This window comes from Mirounga leonina, unplaced genomic scaffold, assembly GCF_011800145.1.
Source record: "Mirounga leonina isolate KUSES-001 unplaced genomic scaffold, KU_Mleo_1.0 Mir_53, whole genome shotgun sequence".
Lineage (NCBI taxonomy): Eukaryota > Metazoa > Chordata > Mammalia > Carnivora > Phocidae > Mirounga > Mirounga leonina.
The window spans coordinates 57,599,861-57,612,210 of record NW_023270807.1 but is presented as its reverse complement, the minus strand read 5'-3'; the positions used below and the strand labels follow the sequence as shown (position 1 = coordinate 57,612,210).

The 12,350-nt window shown below is 38.3% G+C and overlaps 1 pseudogene; it reads left to right on the top strand.

The window, feature by feature from the left end:
- Positions 1–1,403: 1,403 nt before the first annotated feature.
- Positions 1,404–12,350, top strand: LOC118001338 (annotated as a pseudogene).

Below are 12,350 nucleotides of genomic sequence, written 5' to 3'. Positions count from 1 at the left end.
ACTGAAGCTAAAATATATGCTATCATAAAGAATGCAAAAAACAAAAAGCCTTTATTTACTATAATATGACCCTATCTTTGCGCTTTAGAGCTCAAATTCCTGATGATGGCAGTAGAAAATAGTTTCTTCTAGTTTAGTAAAAATATCTTTTCATATAAATTCTGTTGGGTTTTTAAATTCTTTCAAATGGATTCACAGGGTGGCTCAGTCATTAAGTGTCTGACTTTGGCTCAGGTCATGATCCCAGGGTCCTGGGATCAAATCCCGCTTCGGGCTCCCTGCTCTGCGGGAAGCCTGCTTCTCCCTCTCCTGCTCCCCCCCAACTTGTGTTCCTTCTCTCACTGTCTCTCTCTGTCAAATAAATAAAATGTTTAAAAAACAAAACAAAAAAAAAATGGATTCACAATCTTTTTTTCCTTTTCTCAAGGTGATATCTGGGTATATAGTTGAGCATAAGAATACACGCAGAGTTTCTTCTTGTGCTGTCTTCGCAATTCTCACTGGGCTATGTTAAGACATCCCCAATCCTGTCTGATTACCAGGTGTCCACAGTAGCCACTTACTGATATGTAGCAGGCCTTTTCTGGCTTGGTGGCTATTACACTGAAGCCTGTGGCTGAAATCAGTGATCTCTTTCATATTCTCTTATCACTCTGCAATCTCTTTTTTTCTTGCCTTAGGCCTTCATGTCCACCAGTTCTCTCAAAACTTCTTAACTACCCTGGAACATGTGGAAATTATAGATCCTCAAAATGTCACATCCAAGCTGAGGACTTTAAACAGCAATCTTAGGACCACCTAATTAGCACCTCCATCCACTGATGCTACTCAGCTGATGCTCCTACATCATGTTCGATGTTATACTGCATTAGATAGACAGCTTCTTTGAGAGGTTTGCAAGCTTCCTAGGATATACAAGAGAAAGTGAAGCATTGGTCTGAAAAATTGTGGATTCATACAAATCTATGTGATATTTTTACCTGACTTTTCTCATTTCCAGTGTTCTCTCCCAAAGAAAAAGATGGCCAAGAACTTGCCTCTTACTTTTTCTTTTCTTATAACTTCTTTTCTTGCTTCTTTTTATCAGTCATCTATTGCCACAGTAATACTGTGCAACAAGTCATTCCAAAAATTAAGTGGCTTAAAACAACCATCATATATATTTATTCATACATCTGCAAGTTAGGAGTTGGGGATTGGTGAACCTAGACAGGCTTATTTGGCTTAGCTCCACGTTGAAGTTTGGATCCAAACCAACTTCTCCTGTTTCTCATCCTCATGGGTCCGGGGGTACAAGAGGTCAAGCTTAATGACAGGATCACGTTCAAGCTTGTGTTTATGTCATATCTGTTAGCCTCCCAGTGGCCAAGTACTTTCCCAACTGTAAGGCCAAAGCAAGTAACATGACCAAATCTAACATGCATGAGATAGTGATGTATACTCCATCCATGGAGATGAAGAGGCAGGTAGATATATGTGAATTATTACCTAATAAACCTCTTTCCAGTACCAGAAAAGTTCTCTATTTCCTCTTTCTGTTTGACAGGAAGAGAGGTGACATTGATCCTGCCATTTACCTTCCTATGGAAGAATGCCATTGGATTGCTGAAAAGAGAAAAACACTGGGCACCGTTTCAAATATATTATCCTAAAAGTGATTGCTAATATCATTTAGTTCAGGCTTGTAGTAAGCCCTTTACTAGTTCAAGTCATTTAATTCTTTTTTATTCTTTTTTTAAAGATTTTATTTATTTATTTGACAGAGAGAGAGAGAGTGCACAAGCAGGGGGAGCTGCAGGCAGAGGGAGAAGCAGGCTCCTCACTGAGCTGAGAGCCCAATGAGGGACTTGATCCCAAGACCCTGGGATCCTGACCTGAGCCGAACACAGACGCTTAACTGATTGAGCCACCCAGGCGTCCCAATAATATTATTTTCATGGGAAGATGTGGCAAGAACTATGAAGGGACGAAGATTTTACCCTCCTTGCAAACTCACAATTAGCCTGCCACAATTTTCTGGAAGCTGGCAGAAGTCTAACCAAGACTCCTGGGTCAGGGACAAAAGACTTTGTTAATCACCCAGGCAGCATGAACCTCATGTTTGCATCACTTCATCTTACCCCTCCACCTCCAAATCCCATGGGGGTGATGCAGGACAGCCTAAGTAGATCCTAAGCATACAACTGAGAGTGTAGGGAACTCCACTCTTTTTTAAAAAGTCTGCTAGCAAACCTCCTCAATCTTTGTCTTAGAGTGGGACATTATCCTTTTTATCCTGATCAGCAAACAAATCCTCCCCCTGCCCCAAAAGGAGATTTTACCTCTAATTTCCAAGGCTGTTCGCTATACAATCATCCTTAAAAATATAGTCTGTCACAGAGGCTGTCAATGCCTCTGCTGGGAAGACAGAAACAGTCATTTAATTCCTAACACAACCTAATTTAACAATTTATTAGTCCCTATTTTACAACTATGGACAATTATAAAGTTCAAAAACTTGACCAGTGTCATACAGGCAAATGAAAGAGACAAAACCCAAACCCAATTCTATATGACACAATAACATATTATCAACAAGAACTCAAGTTCAGCAAAGAAAGTTAAGAAAATACTTTGTAATCCCTGAAAATATACCAGCAAGAGAAGACTAAATTTATTAGAATTTTATGGCTAAATTTTAACATTTCCTATAGACTTATTGTTTCAATGAGCATTCATCCTATTGTCTTAGTGGTCATTGGCATGCCACTAATTAGTTCTGCTTAGTGACCTCATATTTTGCTCCAAAATTCATGGTTCATGAGTCAGAAACTATGACATTTCATTATTTAGCATCATCTAGTCTCCAGATATAAGGCATTGCTATCTGTCATGGTAACTTTATATCTTAATTTGAAAAAATCAATAAGAGCAAGAAGGGCAGAAGTCCTAGCAGTAACAGATCAGGAATGAAATGTACTTGTGCGAAACAAATAATAAAAGGGCCTTCTGAAAGATGCACACACAAACCATAAACTACCAGGAGAAGTCCCCAAATCTGCCACCATAAGTTATTACTATCACAAGGTGTGATACCAGTAACGACAACAGCAATGATTCCAGTTAATTGAATTCTGAGCTCCTTTACTGTTATCTTCACACCCAAATAGGTGCTCAGGTCTCTCTTTCTCTGACTGAAATCATCTATATAAATACTTTCCACTCTCTCCTCCCAATGTGCATAATATGTAAGAAATAAAATCAATTTTTTCTTTCTGTAAGCAGTTCAGAAAATGGCTGAGTCTTGTGCCCTCTGCTCACTTTTTCTGCAAAACTGTCCTCAGTTCAAAATGGTATTTTTCATGTTATGTACCAGACATTGACCTAGACTCTGGAATACAAAGGTGAACAAGAGATATAGGTGTTTGCTTTGCAGAATTTCTATTCTAGGAAAGAAATATAGACAATAAATAATAAACAAATGAAAGACAGTTTTATATAGTAACACTTACTATGAATTATTATGTGATGATGGTTGAGAAGGGGTGGCAAATTAGTTGCGTATAAAGAAAGATTTTCCATGAATGAGTATCAATCAAAACAGCCAATGTCCTTCTCAATAACAGACAACCACAAAATCTCAGCCAGTTTCTCTGTTCCAGGTCAGAACAACCCTCCAGGGTAAATAATATTTGTATGATGATTCAACAACACAGGCTGGTAGGGATCTCCACATTCCTGCAACTGCACCATCTGAAATAGCTCACTTTTTCACCTGATATAATAGGAAGAGAAAGAGTGAAAAGTAGCACAATCCAAATAGCTTTTCACTATCACCCTCCCTCACAGCCCGTTGGCCAGAACTAGTCACATAGCCATCAACACCAACCATTCATTGGTACTCTGCCCTTGAGATGTGTCCTTAAACTTGGTATATAAGAGCCATTTTGACCTGAGTGCTCCACAGTTCATCTCCCCAACCTCTGCCCCTCCTAAAGCTGGGTGGAGTGTGTTCACTTGACACGTTTGCTTCCAGTTCCTGAGAAACCCTTCCTGACACCTTTTACATCCTTAATTTTTTCAGGGATAATTTGTACTTGTGTTTAATAACCCAGGATACTTGCCATCTCCTTTAGAGAATCTTCTGTTATCCCCCAAACCTGGATTCCTGTCCTCTTCTACACTCTTATACTACCTACACTTAACTCTCTACTTGTCACACATTATTTATTTCTCTGCCAGGCTCTCCATTACACTGCAAATTTATAGATGGTGTAACTGTGTCCTCCTAATTACTGTCAACCAAAATAGGTTCTAAAAAACATAACAGATAGTTAAATATTTGTTGAAGGAAAAAATGGGGAGAAAAAGATAAACTAGAAGAAATATACTGGCTTTTTAAGTGTAGTTGACTAAGAATATAGTAACTTTCATTTTAAAAAAATGGAGAGAATCATGAGAACAAGCAGGTTTGATACAAGAAGAAAACTATAATTTTTTGAGTGCCTGTAATATGCCAAGTACTGAGCTAGAAATATTATGGATATTCAGTTAAGGTTTGGACATAATGAACTTGAGATACTATTGGTATAATGAGAACATGTCCAAAAGATAGTTTAGACTGAAGTCCAGTTGTCATGGATGAAAACTCAGATTTGAGAGTCATCCGTATGGGTGATGAATGTTGCATAGTGTGGATCTCTACATCTCAAACTCTGCATGACAATACTTGATAGAAATTGATTCTGGTGAAGTCAAAAGCCAGCAAGCATTGGGTAATAGTGAAGAAAAAGCACATCTGACATTCTGTAAGATATAGCTGGGAATTGTAAAGGGTATATTCTATGGCAAATGGGAGTTAATGAAAAAGTGTGGCTCAGGTTAATTCCATTATAGTTTTTTCAGTGTTCAGCTTGATTTTGCTGTCCTGACTATGCGCCACATCAATTTTACATGCCCCACAATTCTATTTCTGAAAATAGTTCAACAATATTTTTATGATGAAGAGAGAAAGAACCATGAGGATTGAGAGAAAGAAGGGAGGAGTGAAACTTGAGAGGGAAGCAGGGCAGGAGAGGAAATTTAGCATGAATCTTAAGAGGCAAATATATTTCAAAACAGGAGAAAAATAGCCAAAGGGCTAGGGAAGAAACAGTTATGCAGATGTGGAGTATAGTCAGGGAGTGTTTCTAGCAATTATTTCCAAATTCATTAAATAAAGGAAGGAGCTTGAGGAAGAGCAAGGAAGAGGGAAAGCCAATAGGAATAAAGGTAAATTAGTTATTACTTGCTTCATGATGAAACAAATAATTTTCAATTTACAATTAACCACTGGGTATTCTCTGAAAATTGTTTTATTTACTAGTTGAAATGGTGCTTCCCTGATTTGATTTTTCACATCACTCGTCTTTGATGCAAGGACTAGTTAACTATTAGCACAAATCTGGGAAATGTAACATATTTGCTGGGTCTGCCTGACTGCAGAAGAATCACATGTGACTGGAACAGTCATTTCGGTATATAGTCTTTCAGTTCGTGATGACAGTCCTTTGAGATCAGTGCTTGAAATCTCTCTGTTTCATGCCATTTGTAGAACATACAGGCTGTAATCACCCTCAGGCAGGAAATCTTTTGTCCATGTCAACTGAACTCCAGTCCTGTAAATACTGCTGTCATGGAGTTGTCCCGTAGATCTCTTTGCTTTTGATTTCCCTCATCCAGAATTTGCAATATATTGACTCATTCCTGGATGAAGTTTATTTTTTTCCTAAAATCTAAAAACTCTCTGAGTTTACATTTCTAGAAAGTATGTAACCGAATTATCTTTGAAGCACATTCTGCAGAATAGTCAGAGATTTTGTTTTTCTGTTTTATTTTTTTAAACTCAGGAATAAACAAAGTCAAACAGCTATATTTATAACGAAATTTCTAAGATTTGTTAATATGCTAATGCTGCAGTGGGCATTAACTGTTTCCATAAGTTATTTGAACTTGGAACCCTGTTCACAGACTACATTTTGTAAATATTAATCTAGCGTAAGGCATCCCAGTGCAGATTTCATTTATTTTGAGAGCATCTACTATGGGATAGGCACTGTGCTAGCACAGTCTGAGGAAGCAGACTTAATTTCTGTCTGTGTAAGACACACATTAAATTGTAATTAATCTAATAATTCTGAGTGGGCAAATTACTGTAAGAAAAATACAGATTCTAACCTAGTACAGGAGGTGAGGAAAGGTCTTTCTGTGAAATGATGTGTAAGCTAAGACCCATAATATTGGTGTGAGTTTGTTAGATAAAGAGAGGCAAAGAGAACGTTCCACATAGAGGAAACAGCAAATGCAGTGGCTCCAGGGCAGGAAAATTATGGTCAATCTGAATAATTAATAACAATCCAGGAGAGCTCAAGGCAAGAGACAGCCCTCATGAAACTTACTTTCTAGTTGGTGAGAAAGACATCTTCTATACTTTGCCCTTCTAATTCCAAACCATGAGGAGTCACCTTTTCCAACAAATGATGAACTAATTGTTCAGGACTGACACACCACGAAGAATAACCTGAAGAGCAGGAATAAACATCTTTTTTTTTTTTATTCTTATGTTAATCCCCATACATTACATCATTAGTTTTAGATGAAGTGTTCCATGATTCATTGTTTGTGCATAACACCCAGTGCTCCATGCAGAATGTGCCCTCCTCAATACCCACCACCAGGCTAACCCGTCCTCCCACCCCCCTCCCCTCTAGAACCCTGTTTGTTTTTCAGAGTCCATCATCTCTCATGGTTCGTCTACCCCTCCGATTTCCCCCGTGGAATAAACATCTTTTTGAAGGCACTGGAAAGCTACCAAAGCAAACACTTATGCGAATACAATTCCAGAAAAAAGAAAAAAAAAAATGGAAGCTCAGAGAGTTGAGGAAAATATTGGGAACCTCTCTTAACCTGGAGGCATTAGCCAGTTTGAAAGCTTCAGCTGAGAGGTTGGAAGCTTAGCAAAGCACTCAGCAGTTTCACAGGGTTTGGGGAACAAAAATTATGACCAGGCCCTGCATGGAGAAGGGAGATACCCGTTAAAATACTGAAGGCCTTCATTTGGGAAAACACCCAAAGGACTATACCCTATGTCTAGAGTGAGTGTTCACAAAGGCTCACTCCCGGCATCAAATCAGCTCAATCTTTCTTTAGATTAGAGTGAACCACCCTGCCCTAATTGCCTACCAAAAGCAAAAGTAAATTTTCTCAGAAGGAAGAGATCATCATTTCAAGCCTCAAATTATCTCCACAAATTGTAATTCACAATGGAAGTAACTAAAGAAGAAAACACCAGACTGAAGAAGAAAAAGGAAAAAATATGGAAAATATAGAACACTGCCTAAGGAAACTTTGGGGCTTGGGAAAAAATGTCTAACATACCTTGAAGTTTCAACATGAAAGGATTGAGAAATGGAGCAAAAGCAATATTTCAACAGCTAATAACCGATAATCTTCTAAAACTAATGAAAAATATTAAGCACAGATACAAGATGCACTATAATTTCTGAGCAGTTTAAAGGCAAAAAAAAACACATCTAGACATACCATAGCAAAATGTAGAAAACAAAAGATGAAGTCAGTCTTAAAAACAAGAGAGAGCAGGACACATTATTTCCAAAGATTCAACAATAAAACTGAAGCTGACTTTTAAACAAACAAACAAAAAAATAGAAGCCAAAAAAGTATCTACAAAAAGTGGGTGGGGGGGGAACCTTGCCAAACTAGAATTATATCTCCAGCCGTATTAAAAAATGAAGGTGAATAGGGGACGCCTGGGTGGCTCAGTCGTTAAGTGTCTGCCTTCAGCTCAAGTCATGATCCCAGGGTCCTGAGATCAAGCCCTGCATCGGGCTCCCTGCTCCGCGGGAAGCCTGCTTCTCCCTCCCCCAACCCCCCCCCCGCTTGTGTTCCCTCTCTCGCTATCTCTCTCTCTGTCAAATAAATAAATAAAATCTTTAAAAATAATTTAAAAAATTAAAAAATGAAGGTGAAATAAAAACGTGATCAAATAAATAAAGCTGAGAGAATAACACTTCACTAGACCTCTGCTACAAGAGACACCAAATAGGATTTTCAGGCAGAATAAATTAATGGAAGCATGGAAATGACAAAAGGAATGAGAATGAGGATAAATGTGTAGGTAAATCTAAATAAAAATTGGCAGAATTAAAAATTATGGCTTGAGGTTATATATATAAACATATATACGTATAAACATATGTGTATACGTGTGTGTGTGTATGTATATATAAACATAGGACAAAAATAATACAAAAATCTAGGGGAGGTTAAATAAAATGTTCTAAGTTTCTTGCATTGTCCAGGAAATGATAAAACAGTAAGTTTATACTACACATTACAATTCAAGAATGCATGTTGTAAAATGTATGGTAATTCTAAAGAAAAATAAGAGTACATAATAAAGAAGTGGTAAGGAACACCGAATTGAAATTCTTAATTGAATTTTGCTTCAATTACATACAGAACTTGCCCAACCATCATAAACAATTAGAAAACTGGACAAATTACATGAAACAACTATTTTAAAACATTAAAATAAAAGCAACACTATATTACGATCCCTGAGAAAAAGAAAATAAATGAGGTAGGACTTACTAGCCCTAGCATTCCATATGGAGTTGTTTTTAAGACTACAACACAGAAAGATTTAACCAAACAGAATATGGGTGTCTCACTGAATTTGGAACTAGAAATCAGAGTTTGAGGTGACTGACATGGCTGGCAGTAGTGGGACAAAGTAGCATAGAAAAGGAAGATATGCAGAAAAAGTGATCCTTATTTGGTTAAGTGAGTATGAGGTGGATATTGTCTGAACCTCTTGAATTGGCTGCTAAATAACAAGCTCTGTATAGATAGGGTAATACTGGACAAGAACAGGCAAAAAGCCATCAAGAACAAGCTGAGCAATTCCAAAGCTCGTGCAGGCTAGGAGACATTCTAGTTCCAACCAGTCAGCGTAAAGAAGCTCTTTTGATTATCCAGAGCATTCAGTAAGATCCCAGAAGGGTCATACCTTAGCAGCAGAACGAAACAGGCCTTAGAATAAAGACTACTCTCAATCTACTTTCTTTTAAAAAGATGAAAAGGAATAAAGGGGAAGAAAAGGGGGGAGGAACTTGAAAGGATTAAGATGATACACAAAAGTCAGCACAAGAAAAGACACAAATCTCACTCAGAAAGTGTGCCAACACCAAGGCTCCCTGCTGAACATGCACTCTGGGTCCTTCTTCTAGGACAAGGTGAAAGTAACATTATTGGTAAAAAAATAAACAGATTGCTTAGAGCACTATTATCCTATCGAAATTTAATGCACACCCCATATATAATTTTAAATTGTCTAAGTGGCTACATTGAGAAAAACAGATAAAATTAATTTTAATAATATATTTTATTTAACTTGGCATTTCCAAAATACTATCATTTCAGCATGTACCCAATGGAAAATAGATTATTACTGAGGTATTTTTTCATGAAAACTCTATAAAATACAGTGTGTATTAAACTTTCAGCAATCTCAATTCAGACTAGCCTCATTTCAAATGCTCTACAGCCATCTGTAGCTAATGGCTACTGTTTTGAACAGCACAGACCTCAAGCTGAGAATTCTGGAATTGTTAATAGTATATAGGAGTAGTTTAGGAAAGGCAGTTCCTGGGGACCTTGAGCTCATAGGAAGTTGTAGCCCCTCCATCTGGGAATACAAATTCATGATTCTCTTGGGAAAGTAACCCTAGGAGCTGAGATTGGATTCAGCTCCTTATGATCTTCCAGAGTTATTTCTGGGCAATACTATTTTTATACCATAGAATAATATTGTTAATATCCAAAATAGTTAATGTGTCTGTCCTCTTTCGTTAAAATAATGTAGCTCTTCCATGAACTTCATTAGACCATGAGATAAACAAGAATAACCCACTGCAAGAATGTCCAATCTTTCAGAATCATTGACTACCAGATGTCACCAATGGTGACACCAAACTGATGAAGATCATTTCCACAATGGATCATATTTGAAAGACCTACTATTCATTGGAAAAAATTCACCTACTTTATACTGTCTATAGGCAGTATCCTATAGACAGTAGTAAAATAGTGGTTTAAGAACTATAGATAGAAAATGAAAGTGAGTAGCTCCTGGGTATAAAACTGCTTGTTGTAAAAATTCATAGATCTTAGTCACAAAAGAGAGATAGATCTCCTTTGGTCTCTAATAGTAATTGGCCACATTACAGCTAAAAGCCACAGAGCCAGAAATACTCAAAAGGCTTATCTGGTTAAGTGAGTATGAGGTGGATATTGTCTGGCTCCGTGATTATAGAGGTCCTGAAGACTATGGTTAAGTCTCACCAGTATATGTGCTTAATGAGTCTCTGAATTTCTCCTTTCAATTTGATCTTCAGGACTTCATTAGCAATTTTCAGTTTCCTTAGAATGCTTCTTTAATCTGTCTATTTTAGGAGTATATAAGAAAAATAATAGCATTCCCTTAAAATGAGCATCTAAAACTTCTTCAGTGACTCGCACAGGTTTCTTCCTACAGCCAGGATCCTCAGCTGAAAGCTCTGGCAAATGCTCCTTTCTAAATGGCTTTCCTGTTGGGAAGTTCATGCCGCTGAGAACCTAAGCACACCCCCAGTTACACCCCCAAATATGACTATGTAACTTTGAGCTAGAGGATTTAATATCTGCACACTTTTGGCTTCAATGCAACAACAGCAGTCAGAATAAACCTAATGAGGGAATTTCTGCAAAATTATTAACAACAAAGACAAGAACAATACTGGTATCCTGTATCTAGTGAATGCTTATTATACAGGCATTGATCTAAATATGTCACATGTTTTCCTAATTCTACAGGCATAACAACCTTTAAAGGAGGTACTCTAATAACTTTCCTCTGAGGGAATATCAAGGGCAAAAGTAACTTATCCAAACTCACCACACTAGTAATGGTGGAACTGGGGTTTGGACCTGGACAGCCTGTTTTTAGATCTCATGCCACTTCTTGCTACACGTACTGTACATAGTAACTCTCACTTGTGAAGATGCTAAATCCCACTGACTGATACAGTAGGTCCTTGAACCACGCCAGGGTTAGGGGCTCTGGTTAGGCCTGTGCAGTCAAATTTGTGTGTATAACTTTTGACTTCCCCAAAACTTAACTACTAATAGCCTAGTGTTGACCAGAAGACTTGCCAATAACATAAAGTCAATTAACACACATTTTGTATGTTGTATGTATTATATACTGTGTTCTTACAATAAAGTAAGCTAGAGAAAAGAAAATGTTATTAAGAAAATCAAAAGGAAGAGAAAATACAATTATAGTACTATACTGTAAAAACTCTGTGTATAGGCAGTGGTCCCAGGGGACCCAGGAATCAGCCTCTTGCTTCAACAGTGTTCAAACAGAACAGACTCAGGGACACCCCTTCTTCCAGCCTCCTACCACACTCCAACCTCTCTCCCAGTTGCAACTTTTGGAACCGTCTTCTTAGCCATCCTCTACCTCAGGACCAGCCAACACCATTTTTTCAGCTTAGCTCCTTATTGCCAATCAACTGTGAGCTCTCAGATTCATCAGAATTATTCCACTGAGGTGAAGGCCACCATCAACCACCCATCAGTAAGCATCTGTGGGTCTCCTACACCTACCTCTCTCTGGGCTTCTATTTCCATAGTGACAGTGTGGCTCTCGAGGGCATAGGCCACTTCTGGAGTTGGCTGAAGAGAAGTACAAGGGCACCAAGCAAAAGTGAAGCAGCAACTTCACCCTCTTTCGGGATGTGCATAAGCCATCCCAAGATGAGTGAGTAAAACTGCAGAAGCCATGGAATCTACCATGGCCCTGGAGAAGGACCTCAACTAGGCCCTTTTGGAGCTGCATGCCCTGGGTTCTGCCAGTGCAGACCCTATCTTTATGACTTTCTGGAGACCCACTTCCTAGATGGGGAGGTGAAACTCATCAAAAAGATAGCAACCACCTGACTAATCTCTACCAGGTAGCTGGCTCCCAATCTGGGCTGGGTGAGTATCTCTTCAAAATGCTCACCCTTAAGCACTACTAGGCATCTCCAGAACCCAGCAAGCCCATCTAGCATTGCCCTGATGTCAAGGCTTTTGCCTAACCCTCTCTCTGCAGCCATTAGGCAGCTTTTTAACCACCTGGAGCCCTCTCCAAGCCCTGGCCAAATGGAAATAAAGGTTTCTGCAAGAAAAAAAAAAATCCACATACAAGTGGATTTGCACGTTCAAATCTGTGTTATTCAAGGGTCAAAGGTACTTCAAAATGAATCCAAATTGCTCCAACAACC